This window comes from Ornithorhynchus anatinus, unplaced genomic scaffold (genome assembly GCF_004115215.2).
Source record: "Ornithorhynchus anatinus isolate Pmale09 unplaced genomic scaffold, mOrnAna1.pri.v4 scaffold_80_arrow_ctg1, whole genome shotgun sequence".
In the NCBI taxonomy this organism is placed as follows: Eukaryota; Metazoa; Chordata; class Mammalia; order Monotremata; family Ornithorhynchidae; genus Ornithorhynchus; species Ornithorhynchus anatinus.
The window spans coordinates 1,222,673-1,239,651 of NW_024396936.1; positions in this window are offsets into that span (position 1 = coordinate 1,222,673).

The window sequence follows — 16,979 nt, forward strand, 5'->3', positions numbered from 1 at the left end:
TCAATTAATACCATTGATTAACTGATTAACAATGGGTAGTTTAATAAAATCTCCAGTCCTGTTATCAGCCGTTTTATAAATTTATTTATCCTGGCATCTCGGAAAGAGTCTGTGCCCAAATTCCACGCCCCTCTACCAAACTATTTTTTTTATGGTATTTGTTAAGCACTTTCTATTTGCTAGGCATGGTACTGGGGTACTGGGGTAGATGGAAAGAGCACGGGCTTGGGATTCAGATGTCATGGGTTTGAATCCCAGTTCTGCCACTTGTCAGTTGTGTGACTGTGGGCAAGTCACTTAACTTCTTTGTGCCTCAGTTCCCTCATCCGTAAAATGGAGATTAAGACTGTGAGCCTCATGTGGGACAACCTGATTACCCTGTATCTACCCCAGCGCTTAGAACAGTGCTCTGCACATAGTAAGCACTTAACAAATACCAACATTATTATACAAGCTAACCAGGTTGAACACAGTCCGTGTCCCACTTTAGGCCTACAGTTTTAATCCCCAATTTACAGAAGAGGTTACTGAGGCACAGAGAAGTTAAGTGACTTGCCCAAGTTCACAGAGCAGACAAGTGGCAGAGCTGGAATTAAAACTCAGAATCTTCTGACTCCCAGGTCCATGCTAACTGGAACTGAAGGTAGATTTAAGAGTCACCCATAGAGAGGTGGTAGTTGAAACCAGAGAATGGATGAATTCCCCAATAGAGGGAATGTAAATTGAAAATTAAAGTAAGATTCTTCTAAGTAGCAGTATGATCTAGTGGAAAAAACATGGGCCTGGGAGTCAGAACTCCTGGGTTCTAATCCTGGCTCCACCACTTGCCTGTTGTATAAATTTGGGCAAATAACTTAACATAGCATAACACAACGTCAAACCTAGCATGTCCAAAACAGAACTTCTTACCTTCCCACCCAAACCCTGCTCTACCTGTGATTTTCCCTCCAGTGTAGACAGCACCTTCCTGTCTCAAAAGCCCGTAACCTTGAGTTTATCCTTGACTTCTCTCTCTCATTAATAATAACAATAATAATAAAATTTGTTAAGTGCTTTCTATGTTCCAAGTACTAAGTGCTGGGGTAGATATAAGGTTATTCGGGTGTCCCACGTGGGGCTCACAGTCTCAATCCCCATTTTACAGATGAGGCACAGAGAGGTTAAGTGACTTGTCCAAAGTCACACAGCTGACAAGTGGCGGAGCAGGGATTAGAACCAATGACCTCTGACTCCTAAGCCCATTCTCTTTCCATTAAGCCATGCTGTTTCTCTGGGTTCCTTGGGATGTACATAGTCCCTGTCCCACATGGGGCTCGTGGTCTTAATCCCCATTCTACAGATTCAACCCACATAATCAATCTGTCACTAAATCCTGTTGATTCCACCTTCACAACATTGCTAAACTCTGCCCTTTCCTCTCTATCAAACTGCTAACGTGTCAATCCAAGCACTTAACCTAACCCACCTTGATTACTCTATCCGCCTCCTTGCTGACTGCCCAACCTCTTGTGTCTCCACTCCAGTCCATATTTCAATCTGCTGCCCAGATCATTTTTCTACAAAGACATTCAGTCCATATTTCCCCCGACTCCTCAAGAAACTCCAGTGGTTGCCCATCCACTTCCGCATCAGACAGAAAGTCCTTACCATCTGATTTACAGCTTACCCCTCCTGTCTCCCCTCGCTGATCTCCTGCTATGACCCTGCCCACACGCTGCACTCATCTAATGCCAATCTACTCACTGTATCTCAATCTCATTTATCTCAACACCGACCTCTCGCCCACATCCTGCTTTTGGCCTGGAATGCCCTCCCTCTTCGTATCCTACAGACAATTACTCTCCCTAGCTTCAAAGCCTCTTGAAGGCACATCTCCTCTAAGAGGCTTTTCCCAACTAAGCCCTCATTTCCTCTTCTCTCACTTCCCTCCGTGTCACCTTTGCACTTGGATTTGCTCCCTTTATTCACCCCTCCCTCAGCCCTACAGCACTTATGTACATCTCTGTAACTGCTCCCTTCTATTTACACTGGGAGCCCCATGTGTAAGAAGGACTCTGTCTGTATTGACGTGGTAGGAGTTTGGAGGGAGGATTTTAGTGATGTTGTGAAGATGGGACCGACAGGATTTGGTGATGGATTGACTATATGGGTTGAATGAGAGGGAGGAGTTAAGGATAACGCCAAGGTTCTGGGCTTGTGAGACAGGTAGGATGGTGGTGCCATCTACAGTGATGGGAAAGTGACAGGGAGGACAGGGTTTGGTAGGAAGATAAGGAGTTCTGTTTTGAACATCTTAAGCTTGAGGTGACATGAGGAAAAGTGTCAAGGTTCTCCATCCCAAGGCATCCTTAAGAAAAGAATAGGCTCTTTGGTTATATCATTATTCTCCTTTCCAGACTTAGGGAGTTGGCCCTGATAATCTTTGCAAGTCCCTTCTAAAGGTTCTACAGGATTCTGGTATTTGAAGACTTTCTCCAAACACAGTTTGATCTTGAAGAGGATTTTTCTTTCCCCCGGTTCATAATTGTTTTGAAAAAGCAGCCACGCAAATCTGTTGCATCCCTTCATGTATTTTTCTTCCGGGGCGCTGCACCCCTCCCACTTTAGATCTCCCCGCCACCCTGTTCTCCTGCTCTCCCTGCTGCTTCTAGACTGTAAGCTCCTCACGGGCATGTAACGTGTCCACCAACTTCCTTGTATTGTACTCTCCCAAACGCTTAGACAAGTGCTCTGCACACAGTAAGCGCTCAAGAAATTCCACTGATGGATCGATTGATTGCTTCTGACCCAGAGAAAGGGGCACCCCTGGAGCATTTGCATACTCATAATGTGTGGCGTTTGGGACAGCAGTCTAATCATTGATGAATGGACTGAAAAGGGAATTCATCTGTGGTCTACCTGTCCAGTTTCTGACTGTGTCCCCCTCAGGCATGGCCATTCGTCCCAGAGAATAGGATTGAAAGATGCTGACATTGCCCATTGTGACCTACCTGGCCATGTAGGCTGGCTTGCTTCCCTTCACAGAGACTAAATATTTTGCATTTTATTAAATGTTTCCATGGAAAGAACAATGCACAGGTTGAATATAACTTTTGAGGCACTTCATGGTAGAGGCTCTTTTTTCATGTCTGAGGTATGTATTTGGCTGGGGGGAGTGGCTCAGTGAGGTGCTGTGGTGCTTGTGGTCTGCTCAGTGACCTTGGATAAGTCACTTAACTTCTCTTTGTCTCAGTTATCTATAAAATGGGGATTAAGACTGTGAGCACCATGTGGAACAGGGACTGTGTCCAGCCTGATTAGCTTGTATCAACCTCATTAGTCAGTGCAGTGCCCAGCACATAGTAAGCACTTTAAAAATAGCACACACACACACACACACACACAAGTTTCCAGAGCTTTGCAGCAGTACCCCGAGCCCAGGGATGCCTAGGGACATCCCTGCCCTGAGGACTCTCAGAGAGTTTTTGGGGGGTGATGGAAGGGAGGTTTGGGCCACCCAGGGAGGCCTTCTCTGTCTCAGGCTGTGCCAACCTCTTCCTGAAAACCCTACACGATGTTAGATGTTAGAGTGGATAGACTCTGGGCCTGGAAGTCAGAAGGATCTTGCTTCTAATCCCTACTCTACTACTTATCCACTGTGTGACCTCGGGGAAGTCACTTCACTTCTCTGTGACTCAGTTCTCGCATCTGCAAAATGGAGGATTGAGACTGGGAATCCTATGTGGGACATGGACTGTGTCTGGCCCTACTATCTTTTATCTATCTAAGGGATGTTGCTCTGAGGTGTGGGGTGGGGTTTGCAATGTTGATCGTGGGTGGGGGATGTGGGCACTTGTTTTGAGATGTGGTATGTAGAGAGGTAGGGGGCTGTTTTGGGTTGGGGGTTTGGAGGCTAGGATGACTCATCTGTTAATTGTCAACGTGTGGCTACACTGCTTTAACCTGACTCGTTGTCTGTACTGGTTTTCAGAGTTATCAGTGACACAAAGCCTGTGGATCACTTGGCTGTTGAGGGCCAATCTCTACAGTTAAGGAACCTAAGTGGGTTTTTTTCCTTTCTTTTCTCTTCTTCCCTACCCCATCCCTTTCTTTCTTGTATTCAACTCAGTTACTTTTAATCATCATATTAAGGATCCCTCTGACACTCTCCCTCTTACATACATTCCTGCAGCTGGCTTCCACTCCTCTTTCCCTCTGCTCCTCCCCCTCTCCCTTCCCCTCCCCTCAGCACTGTACTCGTCTGCTCAACTGAATATATTTTCATTACCCTATTTATTTTGTTAATGAGATGTACATCACCTTGATTCTATTTATTTGCTATTGTTTTAATGAGGTGTTCATCCCCTTGATTCTATTTATTGCTATCGTTTTTGTCTGTCTCCCCCCGATTAGACTGTAAGCCCGTCTGTCTCTATCTGTTACCGATTTGTACATTCCAAGCGCTTAGTACAGTGCTCTGCACATAGTAAGCGCTCAATAAATGCTATTGAATGAATGAATCTACCCCGGCGCTTAGTAAAGTGCCCGGCACATAAACTCTTAACCAACACTACAATTGTTATTAGCTACTTGTTGGTGGAGGACAGGGCTTCTCAAAAAGAAATAGGGCCAGCTTAGTGGTAGCCTTTAGGTCCTCTCCTCTCATGTGCCCATCATGCCCCCCGATCTCTGTGCCTCTTTGCTCCCCCTTACCCTGGCTGCACCACACGGCCTCCCTGGCCAGCGATTACAGTTGACCCGTCTTGGTCCGAAATAGGGCAGTTCATCTTGCAAGTTGGCCTCTCCTCCTCTCCAATTTACCCCATTTTCCCTTCCCCTTCTCCCTCTCGGGGCGGACTAAATTGCCCACCGCCAGGGTTCTAATCTCGGCTCCACCACATATCTGCTCTGTGACCCTGCGCAAGTCACTTCTCTGTGCCTCAGTTACCACCTCTGTGAAATGGGGATGAGTGTGAGCCCCATGTGGGAGAGGGATTGCGTCCTTCCTGATTAACTTGTATCTACCTGAGGCGCTTAGGGTAATGTTGGGCCCAAAGTCAGAATTTAAGAAGTACCATTATTATTGTTAATATTACTAATCATTAAGAATTATTAATGAATTCTTATACTTATTAATATTAATAACTGTTATTAATAGTAACAGTATTAGATGCTTCAGCACCTGAGGCCTCGCCCACACCAGTGCCGAGGTGAGCGGGCTCTGAGAGAGAGGAGGGGGCGAGGGCGAGAAGCGGAGCATGCGCACATCGTCGGGGGGGGGAGGGTGAGGGTCAGTTGCGGAGCATGCGCACATCACCCAGGGCCGGAGGGGGCAAGGGTGAGGAGCAGAGCATGCGCACATCGGCCAGGGAGAGAGCGGGGGCGTCGGGCGAAGGGGTGCAGCTCAGCGCGCTCCCTGGCGGCGGAGGTTGGACCTGCAGCAAGAGCACCTCCAACGTCCCGTTGAGGGGTCCGGGGGCGGGGCGGGGCGCCGCTCTGCTCGGGATGATCTTGGTGATGGCATTTGTTAAGCGCTTACTATGTGCAAAGCACTGTTCTGAGCTTGCGGGGGACAAGGCTGCGGCTGCGGGAGGAGGGGGAGGGGAAGGGGAGTCTCCCCCCGGCTCAGGTCGTAAGCCCGTTGTCGGTCTCTCTCTGTTGCCGGATCGTCCGTGCCCAGCGCTTCGTCCAGGGTTCCGCACATAGACGCTCCAGAACTACAATTGATTGAATGAATGAATGAATGAATGAATGAATGAATGAATGAATGAATGAGGGGGCGGCCCTGGAGCAACTTGGGGGCCAGGCAGCGTGGCTCAGTGGAAAAAGCCCGGGTTTAGGAGTCAGAGGTCATGGGTTCGATTACCGCCTCCGCCACCTGTCCGCTGGGTGACTTTGGGCCAGTCAATTGACTTCTCGGTGCCTCAGTGACCTCATCTGTAAAATGGGGATGCAGACTGTGAGCCTCACGTGGGACAACCTGATGACCCTGTATCTACCCCAGCGCTTAGATCAGCGCTTGGCACATAGTAAGCACTTAACAAATACCAACAACACGTGGGCCCGGGATCTCTGCTCCCCTGGGGGTAAGTCTCAGACCGCCGGGCCCCCTCTTCCCAGCCGAATCGACCACCACATGGACTCTGGAGCTCTCCTCCCAGGCGGTGGTTCCTTGGGCTGCCTGCCCCCCGTTTCCAGCCTAGCTCTTTAGCAGCCTTTTGGCCACCGACCGCCGACTTTAGCGGCTTTTTGGCCGCCGACCGCCGACTCATCCACGCCGAGACCATCCCCCTCTCCCGGAAGCTGAGCCTTGTCATCGCCCGGACCCTTGGAGCCATTACCTCGTGGGCTCGGGATCTCTGCTCCCCTGAGGCGCACCCTCGGCCCACCCGGCCCCTGCCCCGATTCCCGACAAGCCCCCCTTCGCCTACCGCTCGCTGACTCATCTGCGCTTCCTCCGCCTCCACCGGGGAGCTGAGCCTCGGACCGTGCGGACCCACGCCCGCCTCAGCCTTTCACAACCTGGATCTCCGCACCCCCGCTCGGGAACTCCGACACTACGGATCTTCGCCCCCACAGACCCCCAGCCACCAGCTTCCAGTCCACCCCCCCCCCCCCCCCCCCCCCCGCTCGGGCCCGGGGACATTGCGCTCCCCTTCTCGATCCTGGGGACATTGTGCTCCCCTTCTCGGCCCCAAGGACATTGTGTCCTCGGGGAACATTGTGTCCCCCTGCTCGGGCCCGGGGACATTGTGCTCCCCAACCGCTCCCCCACTCCACCCGAGGCGGCCATTTTGGGAAGCCCCCACTCTGCCTGAGGCGGCCATTTTGGGAAGGCCTCACTCCCTCTTCCCTCTTGAGGTGATTCATCCCTCCCGCCCCCGCCCCGGGCGACGACGTCCTTGTTCTCACCATGTTACCTTACCTTAGCCACCGCCCACAGCCGCCACCCACGGCCGCCACCCACCCCGGACAACCTCAGGGCCCCCCCGCCGCCACAGAGTTATTTGGTCATGAGCTCTGGGACTCTCTCGGCCGCTGGCCGCTTGACTTTGAGTCTGATCGGGTAGGGTCGGCTCGTCCCCCGACCCTGGTCATCGCCTGCTTATTAACACTATTGTAGTGTGCCTTACTGTAGCATGTTGCTATATTAGCGATCTCGCTTGTCATTGTTTATTGTCGTCAGACTTTGAATTTGATCAGGTCGCCCCTTAATCGAGTCTACCCCCGACCCTGATCATCACCCCTTTTATTAACACGACTATATTGTATCATACTGTATCATGTTGCTATATTAGCACCACTGTATTGTATCATATTGTATCATGTTGCTATATTACCGATTTCGTTTATTACTGTTTATTGTTGTCAGTGCTGCCACCCACCTCTCTGGCCTCGCCATGTCCCTCCCCCCCCCCCTCCCGCCCCTTCCTATCCTCCCCTTCCCCTTCCCCTTCCCCTCTCTCGCTCAGCTCTTTCCCGCTCTCTCCTCTGTCTCCTCCCCCCTCCTCTCTCCCGCCCTAGAACCCCACTTTACCAGCGCTACCCCTCTTCCCCCTCCCCCTACTCTTCCCCCCACCAAACCCCCTCTTCACCCCCTCCCCCCTTCTCTCTTCCCCACCCATGCCCCATCCCAGTCCTCTTGTCCCACCGCCACCCCTCATCCCCCTCTCCTCGTCCAGGGCCCCGCCACCTCCTTCCCATCCAAACCCTCCCCTCCCCCCGCCCTCCCCCCCCTCCTCCCCTTGCACCCACAGCTACTTTCAAGTGTGGCCTCTGGAACCCCCGCTCTATTACAGGCAAGCTACCTTTCATCCATGACCTTTTCCTCTCCCGCTCTCTCCTCCTCCTCGCCCTTTCGGAGACGTGGCTCTCTCCCGAAGACACGGTCTCCGCCGCCGCTCTCTCCAGCGGCGGCCTCTCCTCCCACTCCCCCAGACTCACCGGTAAGGGAGGAGGCGTCGGCTTCCTCCTCTCGCCCCGTTGCCGCTTCCGCACTATCCCTCCTCCCCCCTCCCTCTCCTTCCCCTCCTTCGAAGCCCATATCATTCTCCTCTACCACCCACTCCAGTTACTTGTCGCCATCATCTACCTACCTCCCGGTCCCACCTCCGACTTCTTCAACCACCTTGACCCCTTTCTCACCTTCCTCCTCTCCTTCTCTCTGCCCACTCTGATCCTTGGAGACTTCAACATCCATACGGATGTACCCGACGACTCCTCTGCCGCCCGCCTGCTATCCCTCCTCGACTCTGCCAACCTCCTCCTCCACCATACCGCGCCCACTCACCGACTCGGTCACACCCTCTATCTCGTCATCTCCTACCGCTGCACTATCTCCTCCCTCACCAACTCTGAAATCCCTCTCTCTGACCATAACCTTCTCACCTGCCTCATCTCTCACACTCCCTCCCCCTGCAAATCTTCGCTACTGCCCCACAGAGACCTCCGCTCTCTCGATCCCATCCGTCTTTCCAATAGCATCTCTCCTCACCTTGCAGCCCTGTCCTCTCTTCCCACTCTCGACGATCGGGTCTCCGCTCTCAACTCCACCCTCTCTACTCATCTCGACTCTCTCGCCCCCCTTTCCCTCCGCCGCTCTCGCTCCACTAACCCACAGCCCCGGATCACCTCCTCCGTCCGCCTCCTACGCTCCTATGCTCGAGCTGCTGAGCGCTGCTGGCGAAAGTCCAAGCACCGAGCCGACCTCACACACTTCAAATTTATCCTTTCCTGCCTTAACTCTGCCCTCTCCTCCGCCAGGCAAAGCTTCTTCTCCTCCCTCATCGACACCCATGCCCGTCACCCCCGCCGATTGTTCCGGACCTTTAACTCTCTCCTTAGGCCCCCTGTTCCTCCCCCTCCCCCATCTCTCACCCCTAATGATCTGGCCACCTATTTCCTCACGAAAATCAACACGATCAGGTCTGAGCTCCCCAAAGTCACCCCTCCGCCTCTCCCCTCCCCCCAACAACCCCCTCCCCTACTTTCCCATCCTTCCCTGCAGTATCCTCAGAGGAGATCTCCTCCCTCCTCGCAAGTGCCACCCCCTCCACCTGCGCCTCGGACCCCATTCCCTCTCACCTTCTTAAAACCATCGCCCCTGCCCTCCTCCCTTCCTTAACTTCTATTTTTAACCACTCAATCTCCATGGGCTCCATCCCCTCTGCCTTCAAACACGCCCACGTCTCCCCCATCCTAAAAAAACCCGCTCTTGACCCCACTTCCCCCTCCAGTTATCGTCCTATCTCCCTACTACCCTTCCTTTCCAAAATCTTAGAACGAGTCGTCTACAATCGATGCCTAGAATTCCTTAACTCCCATTCTCTCCTAGACCCCCTCCAATCTGGCTTCCGTCCCCTCCACTCTACCGAGACTGCTCTCTCTAAGGTCACCCATGACCTCCTTCTTGCCAAATCCAATGGCTCCTACTCCATTCTGATCCTCCTTGACCTCTCTGCTGCCTTTGACACTGTCGACCATCCCCTCCTCCTCCATACCTTATCTCACCTTGGCTTCACGGACTCTGTCCTCTCCTGGTTCTCCTCTTACCTCTCTGGCCGATCATTCTCGGTCTCCTACGCTGGAGCCTCCTCCCCCTCCCATCCTTTAACTGTTGGAGTTCCTCAAGGGTCAGTTCTTGGCCCTCTTCTGTTCTCCATTTACACTCACTCCCTCGGTGAACTCATCCGCTCTCACGGCTTTGACTACCATCTCTACGCAGATGACACGCAGATCTACATCTCCGCCCCTGTCCTCTCCCCCTCCCTTCAGGCTCGCATCTCCTCCTGCCTCCGGGACGTCTCCACCTGGATGTCGGCCCGCCACCTAAAACTCAACATGAGCAAGACTGAGCTCCTCATCTTCCCTCCCAAGCCCGGTCCGCTCCCAGACTTCTCCATCACCGTGGATGGCACGACCATCCTTCCCGTCCCGCAGGCCCGCAATCTCGGTGTCATCCTTGACTCGTCCCTCTCGTTCACCCCACACATCCTATCCGTTACCAAGACCTGCCGGTTTCACCTCTACAATATCGCCAAGATCCGCCCTTTCCTCTCCACCCAAACGGCTACCTTACTATTATGGGCTCTCGTTATATCCCGGCTAGACTACTGTGTCAGCCTTCTCTCTGACCTCCCTTCCTCCTCTCTCGCCCCGCTCCGGTCTATTCTTCACTCCGCTGCCCGGCTCATCTTCCTGCAGAAACGATCTGGGCATGTCACTCCCCTTCTTAAACAACTCCAGTGGTTGCCTATCGACCTCCGCTCCAAACAAAAACTCCTCACTCTAGGCTTCAAGGCTCTCCATCACCTTGCCCCTTCCTACCTCTCCTCCCTTCTCTCTTTCTACCGCCCACCCCGCACGCTCCGCTCCTCTGCCGCCCACCTCCTCGCCGTCCCTCGGTCTCGCCTATCCCGCCGTCGACCCCTGGGTCACGTCCTCCCGCGGTCCTGGAACGCCCTCCCTCCTCACCTCCGCCAAACTGATTCTCTTTCCCTCTTCAAAACCTTACTTAAAAATCACCTCCTCCAAGAGGCGTTTCCCAGACTGAGCTCCTCTTCCCCCTCTACTCCCTCTGCCATCCCCCCTTTACCTCTCCGCAGCTAAAGCCTCATTTTCCCCTTTTCCCTCTGCTCCTCCACCTCTCCCTTCCCATCCCCACAGCACTGTACCCGTCCGCTCATCTGTATATATTTTCGTTACCCTATTTATTTTGTTAATGAATTGTACATCGCCTTGATTCTATTTAGTTGCCATTGTTTTTACGAGATGTTCTTCCCCTTGACGCTGTTTAGTGCCACTGTTCTTGTCTGTCCGTCTCCCCCGATTAGACTGTAAGCCCGTCAAACGGCAGGGACTGTCTCTATCTGTTGCCGACTTGTTCATCCCAAGCGCTTAGTACAGTGCTCTGCACATAGTAAGCGCTCAATAAATACTATTGAATGAATGAATGAATTATTATTATTTCCAAAGGGGGACAGCGCTTAATCTATTCATTCATTCATTCAATAGTATTTATTGAGCGCTTACTAAGTGCAGAGCACTGTACTAAGCACTTTGAATATACAATTCGGCAACAGATAGAAATCCAGCGGGAAGAGCCCCGGGCTGGAGAGGCAGAGGTCGTGGGTTCAAATTCCGAAGCCCATCCCGCAGCTGCTCCGTGGCGGCTGGGGGACTTGGGGCCAGTCCCTTCATTTATCTGGGCCTCGGTGACCTCCTCTGGAAAATAATAGTAATAATAATAATGTTGGTATTTGTTAAGATTTGGTATTTGGTATTTGTGCAGAGCCCTGATCTAAGCGCTAGGGTAGATACAATCAGGTAGGGCTCACAGTTAATCCCCATTTTCCAGATGAGGTCATTGAGGCACAGCGAAGTTAAGTGACTTGCCCACAGTCACAGCTGACAGGTGGCAGAGCTGGAATTCGAACACATGACCTCTGACTCCCAAGCCCGGTCTCTTTCCACTGAGACCGTGAGACCCACGGTCTCATCTCATCACAATCTTATCACCTTGGGTCCTCCCCGGCACATAGAACAGTGCTTTGCACATAGTAGGCACTTAACAAATGCCATCATCATTATTATTAATAACAATAATCGATTGGTTAATCGTATCCATTCAATCGAATTTATTGAGCGCTTATTGTATACGGAGCACTGGACTAAGCGCTTAATCAATCGGTCAACAGTATTCATTCATTCATTCATTCATGCAATCGTATTTATTGAGCGCTTACTGTGCGCAGAACACTAGACTAACCCCTTGATCTCAAATGATCGGTCAGTCTTATTTATTCATTCATTCATTCATTCATTCATCTAGTCTCATTTATTGAGCGCTTCCTGTGTGCGGAGCGCTGAACTAAGCGCTTAGTCTCCGTTAATCTTATTCATTCATTCATGCAATTGTATTTATTGAGCGCTTATTGTGTGCGGGGCACTGGATTAAGCATATTAATTCATTCATGCAATAGTTTTTATTGAGCGCTTACTATGTGCAAAACACTGGATTTAGCTCTTGATCTCGATGGGTCAGTTTCATTCATTCATTCATCCAGTCGTATTTATTGAGCACTTACTATGTGCGAAACACTGGACTAAGCGCTTCATCTCAATCAATCAATCCTATTCCTTCATTAATTCAATCATATTTATTGAGCGCTGTGTGCAGAGCGCTTTCCTAAGTGATTAATTTCAGTCAAATGTATTCATTCATTCATCCAATTGTATTTATTGAGCGCTTACTGTGTGCAGAGCGCTGTAGTAAGGGCTTAATCTCTCAGTCAATCATATTCATTCATTCATTCAATCTTATTTATTGAGCGCTTACTGTGTGCGGAGCACTGGACTAAGCGCTTAGTCTCTCTCGACCCCACTTCCCCTTCCAGTTATTGCCCTATCTCCCTATTACCCTTCCTTTCCAAGCTCCTAGAACGAGTCATCTACACTCGCTGCCTAGAATTCCTTAACTCCAGTTCTCTCCTGGACCCCCTCCAATCTGGCTTTCATCGCCTCCACTCTACTGAGACTGCTCTCTCTAAGGTCACCCATGACCTGCTTCTTGCCCAAGCCAATGGCTCCTACTCTATCCCAATCTGTCTTTGCCACCGTCAACCATCCCCTTCTCCTCCACACCTTAGCTCACCTTGGCTTCACAGAATCCATCCTCTCCTGGTTCTCCTCATCTTTCTGGCCGTTCATTCTCAGTCTCCTTCCCTGGCTCCTCCTCCCCCTCCCATCCTCTAACTGTAGGAGTTCCTCAAGGGTCAGTTCTTGGCCCTCTTCTGTTCTCCATCTACACGCACTCCCTTGGTGAACTCATTCACTCCCATGGCTTCAACTATCAACTCTATGCAGATGACACACAAATGTACATCTCCGCCCCTGTTCTCTCCCCATCCCTTCAGGCTCGTCTCTCCTCCGGCCTCCAGAACGTCTCCACCTGGTTGTCTGCCCACCACCTAAAACTCACCATGTCCAAAACTGAGCTCCTTATCTTCCCTCCCAAGCCCTGTCCTCTTCCTGACTTCCCTATCACTGTGGATGGTATGACCATCCTTCCCGTCTCTCAAGCCCGCAACCTTGGTGTCATCCTTGACTCAGCTCTCTCATTCACCCCACATATCCAATCTGTCACCAAGGCCTGCCGGTCTCACCTTTATAATATCGACAAGATCCGCCCTTTCCTCTCCATCCAAACGGCTATTTTACTGGTACATATGGTACATTACTGGTTTTTTACTATTTTACTGGTACATTATGAGCACTCATAATATCCTGGCTGGATTATTGTATCAGCCTTCTCTCTGATCTCCCTTCCTCCTGTCTCTCCTCGCTCCAGTCTATTCTTCATTCCACTGCCCGGATCATCTTCCTGCAGAAACGCTCTGGGCATGTCACTCCCCTTCTTAAATACCTCCAGTGGTTGCCTATCCACTGCTCCTCTGCCGCCCACCTCCTCACCGTCCCCAGTTCTCGCCTATCCCACCGTCGACCCCTGGCCCATGTCCTCCCGCTGTCCTGGAATGCCCTCCCTCCTCACCTCCACCAAACTCACTCTCTTCCCCTCTTCAAAGCCCTACTGAGAGCTCACCTCCTTCAAGAGGCCTTCCCAGACTGAGCTTACCCTTTTCCCTCTGCTCCCTCTGCTGCCTCTCACCCCCTTCTTCATCTCCCCTCAGCTAAGCCCCCTTTCCCCCCTTTCCCTCTGCTCCTCCCCCTCTCCCTTCCCCTCCCCTCAGCACTGTGCTCATTTGCTCATTTGTATATATTTTTATTACCCTATTCATTTTGTTAATGAGATATACATCCCCTTGATTCTATTCATTGCTATTGTTTTTGTCTGTCTGTCTCCCCCGATTAGACTGTAAGCCCATCAATGGGCATGGATTGTCTCTATCTGTTGCTGAATTGTACATTCCGAACACTTAGTACAGTGCTCTGCACATAGTAAGCGCTCAATAAATACTGATGAATGAATGAATGAATGAATGAATCTTCCTCAACCTCTCAACTCCCTTCAACACTGTCTCAACCCCCTAGTCCTGGAAATGTTATCCAACCTTGGCTTCACTGAAACTGTCCTCTCCTGGTTCTCTTATCTCTCTATCCATTCATTCTCAGTCTCCTTCACAGGCTCCTCCTTTGCCTCCCACCTTCTACTGGTGGGGGGAGGGTGTCCCTCAAGATCCAGTTCTGGGTCCCCTTCCATTCTCCATCTAACCGCACTTCCTTGGAGAACTCATTCGCTCCCATAGCTTGAACTACCACCCCTATGCAATGTTACACAAATCTTCATCTCCAGCCCTGATCTCTCCCCCTCTCTGCAGTCTCACATTTCCTCCTGCCTTCAAGACATTTCTACTTGGATGTCCCCCCATCACCTCAAGCTTAACATATCCAAAACAAAACTCCTTATCTTTCCACCCAAACCCTGTTCTCCCCCTGACTTTCTCATTATGATTATTATTATGGTATTTGCTCAGCACTTACTATGTTCCAAGCGCTGGGATAGATACAGGGTATTGAGATTGTCCCACGTGGGGATCACATTTTTTTAATCCCCATTTTTATAGATGAGGTATCTGAAGCACAGAGAAGTTAAGTGACTTGCCCAAGGTCACACAGCAGGCAAGTGGTGGAGTTAGTATTAGAACCCACGACTTCTGACTCCCAAGCCCATGCTTTTTCCACTAAGCCACGCTGCTTCATCACTAGCAGTATGGCTTAGTGGAAAGAGCACGGGCTTGGGAGTCAGATGCCGTGAGTTCTAATCCCACCTCTACCACTTTTCTGTTGTGTGACCTTAGGCAAGCAGTTTAACTTCTCTGTGTCTCAGTTACCTCATCTGTAAAATGGGGATTACAACTGTGAGCCTCACATGGGACAACCTGATTACCTTGTATCAAACCCAGCCCTTAGAACAATGCTTGTCACATAGTAACCACTTAACAAATACCAAAAATATTATCATTATTATTATTACATAGCACCACCATCCTTTCTGTCTCACAAGACCGTAACTTTGACAATATCCTTGACTCCTCTCTCTCATTCAACACACATATTCAATCCATCACTGAATCATGTCTGTCCCACCTGAACATTGTTAGAATCTGTCCTTTCCTCTCCATCCAAACTGCTACCCTGTTAATAAAATTACTCATCCCATTCCACCTGGATTATTGCATCAACCACTTTGCTCACCTCCCAACCTCCTGCCTGTCTCCATTCCAGTCCAGTCAATACTTCAGTCTGCTGCCCAAATCATTTTTCTACAAAAGCTTTCAGGACCTGTTTCCCTATTCCTCAAGAAAAGCCAGTGGTTCTCCATCTGCCTCCACAAAAAACAAAAACTCCTCACCTTTGTCTTTAAAGCACTCAATCACCTTGCCCCCTACTACCTCACCTTGCTACTCTCCTACTATAACCCAGCCCACACACTTCACTCCTCTAATGCTAACCTCCTTGTGTCTCACTCTCGCCTATCTCACCTTTGACCCCTTGCCCACATGCTGCCTCTGGCCCGGAACACCCTCCTTCTTCAAATTCTACTGACAAATACTCTCCCGCTTTTCAAAGTCTTATTGCAGACAGATATCCTACAAGAGGTCTTCCATGACTAAGCCCCCCTTTCCTCTACTCCCACTCCCTTCTGCATATCTCTGACTTGCTCCTTTTTTCATCCCCCCTCCAAGCCCCACTGCAATTATGCCCATATCTGTAATTTATTTATTTATATTAATGTCCTTCTCCCCTCCTCTATATTGTAAGCTCGTTTGTGGGCAGGGAATGTGTCTGTTTATTGTTGTAATGTACTCTCTCAAGCGATTAGTACAGTACTCTGCACATTGTGAGTGCTCAATAAATACAAGTGAATGAAAAGATATAAAGACCAAACCAAAAAATAGATCTAGGAGCCTGGCACCCAAAGTCCTGAAACCCAGACTCCAGTGGCAAAAATGGCAAAGAGTGAGACCTGGGTCTAGAACCCCCAGGAACAAAAAGCAGCACAAGTACAACTTGTTCCTGAGAGCCAGACAGGGGCACCAATGAACAAAAAGGCCCCTGTCTGGCTCTCCAGAACACAATTTTATCTCATTTGACTCATGTTAGCACTGCTCAGAGGGCAGACTGATGTTAATCACTTCTTTTTCCACCGACATTTCTAGTGCACAGGTTTAGTATGAGCTAGCATGATAAATACACTTGACATGATCATTCAAATTAGTTTCTCCCTATGTGAAAATCACTGTCTTTGCCACTGTGCACATATGACTGCTATAGCAAGGGTAAGAGGTAAGCAGTATTAGGTAAGAGGTGGTCACCTCCACCTACAACCTGGCAAGCTGCCTAAAAATGGGTGCCAGGAAGTCTGCCTCAATATTGTCTCAAGCATCCCCACACCATCACTGGATTCCCAATCCCCTTCTCCAGATCAGAATGGCCAGAGCTCCTTCTCTGTGCTCTTTATTTCAGCATCCACAGAGGTAGCTCCTCATTTCCTTTTCTGATACCTCCTGTATCTCCACTCAGGCTTGCTCCTTTGGTGTGAGGAGAAAAGCAAGGCGCCACCATCTTTCCTGTCTCACAAGCCCGTAGCCTTGTCCTTGTCCTTGTCTCCTCTCTCTTATTCAACCCACGTATTCAATCCATCATTAAATCCTGTTGGTCCCACCTTCACACATCGCTAAAATCCACTCTTTCCTCTCTACCCAAAATGCTACCATCTTATCATAATCATTCATCCTATCCTGCCCGGATTACTGCGTCAGCCTCCCTGATGGCCTCCCAGCCTCCGCACCAGTCCCTACTCCAGTCCATGTTTCACTCTGAGACAATACTATGAATAAAACAGCAATTTGTGCTGCTTTTGTTCCTGGAGGTTTTAGACACAGGTCTCACTGTTTGCCATCTTTGCCACTGGAGTCTGGGCTTCAGGACTTCTCCCTACTCCAGTCCATGTTTCACTCTGCTCCCCAGATCATTTTTCT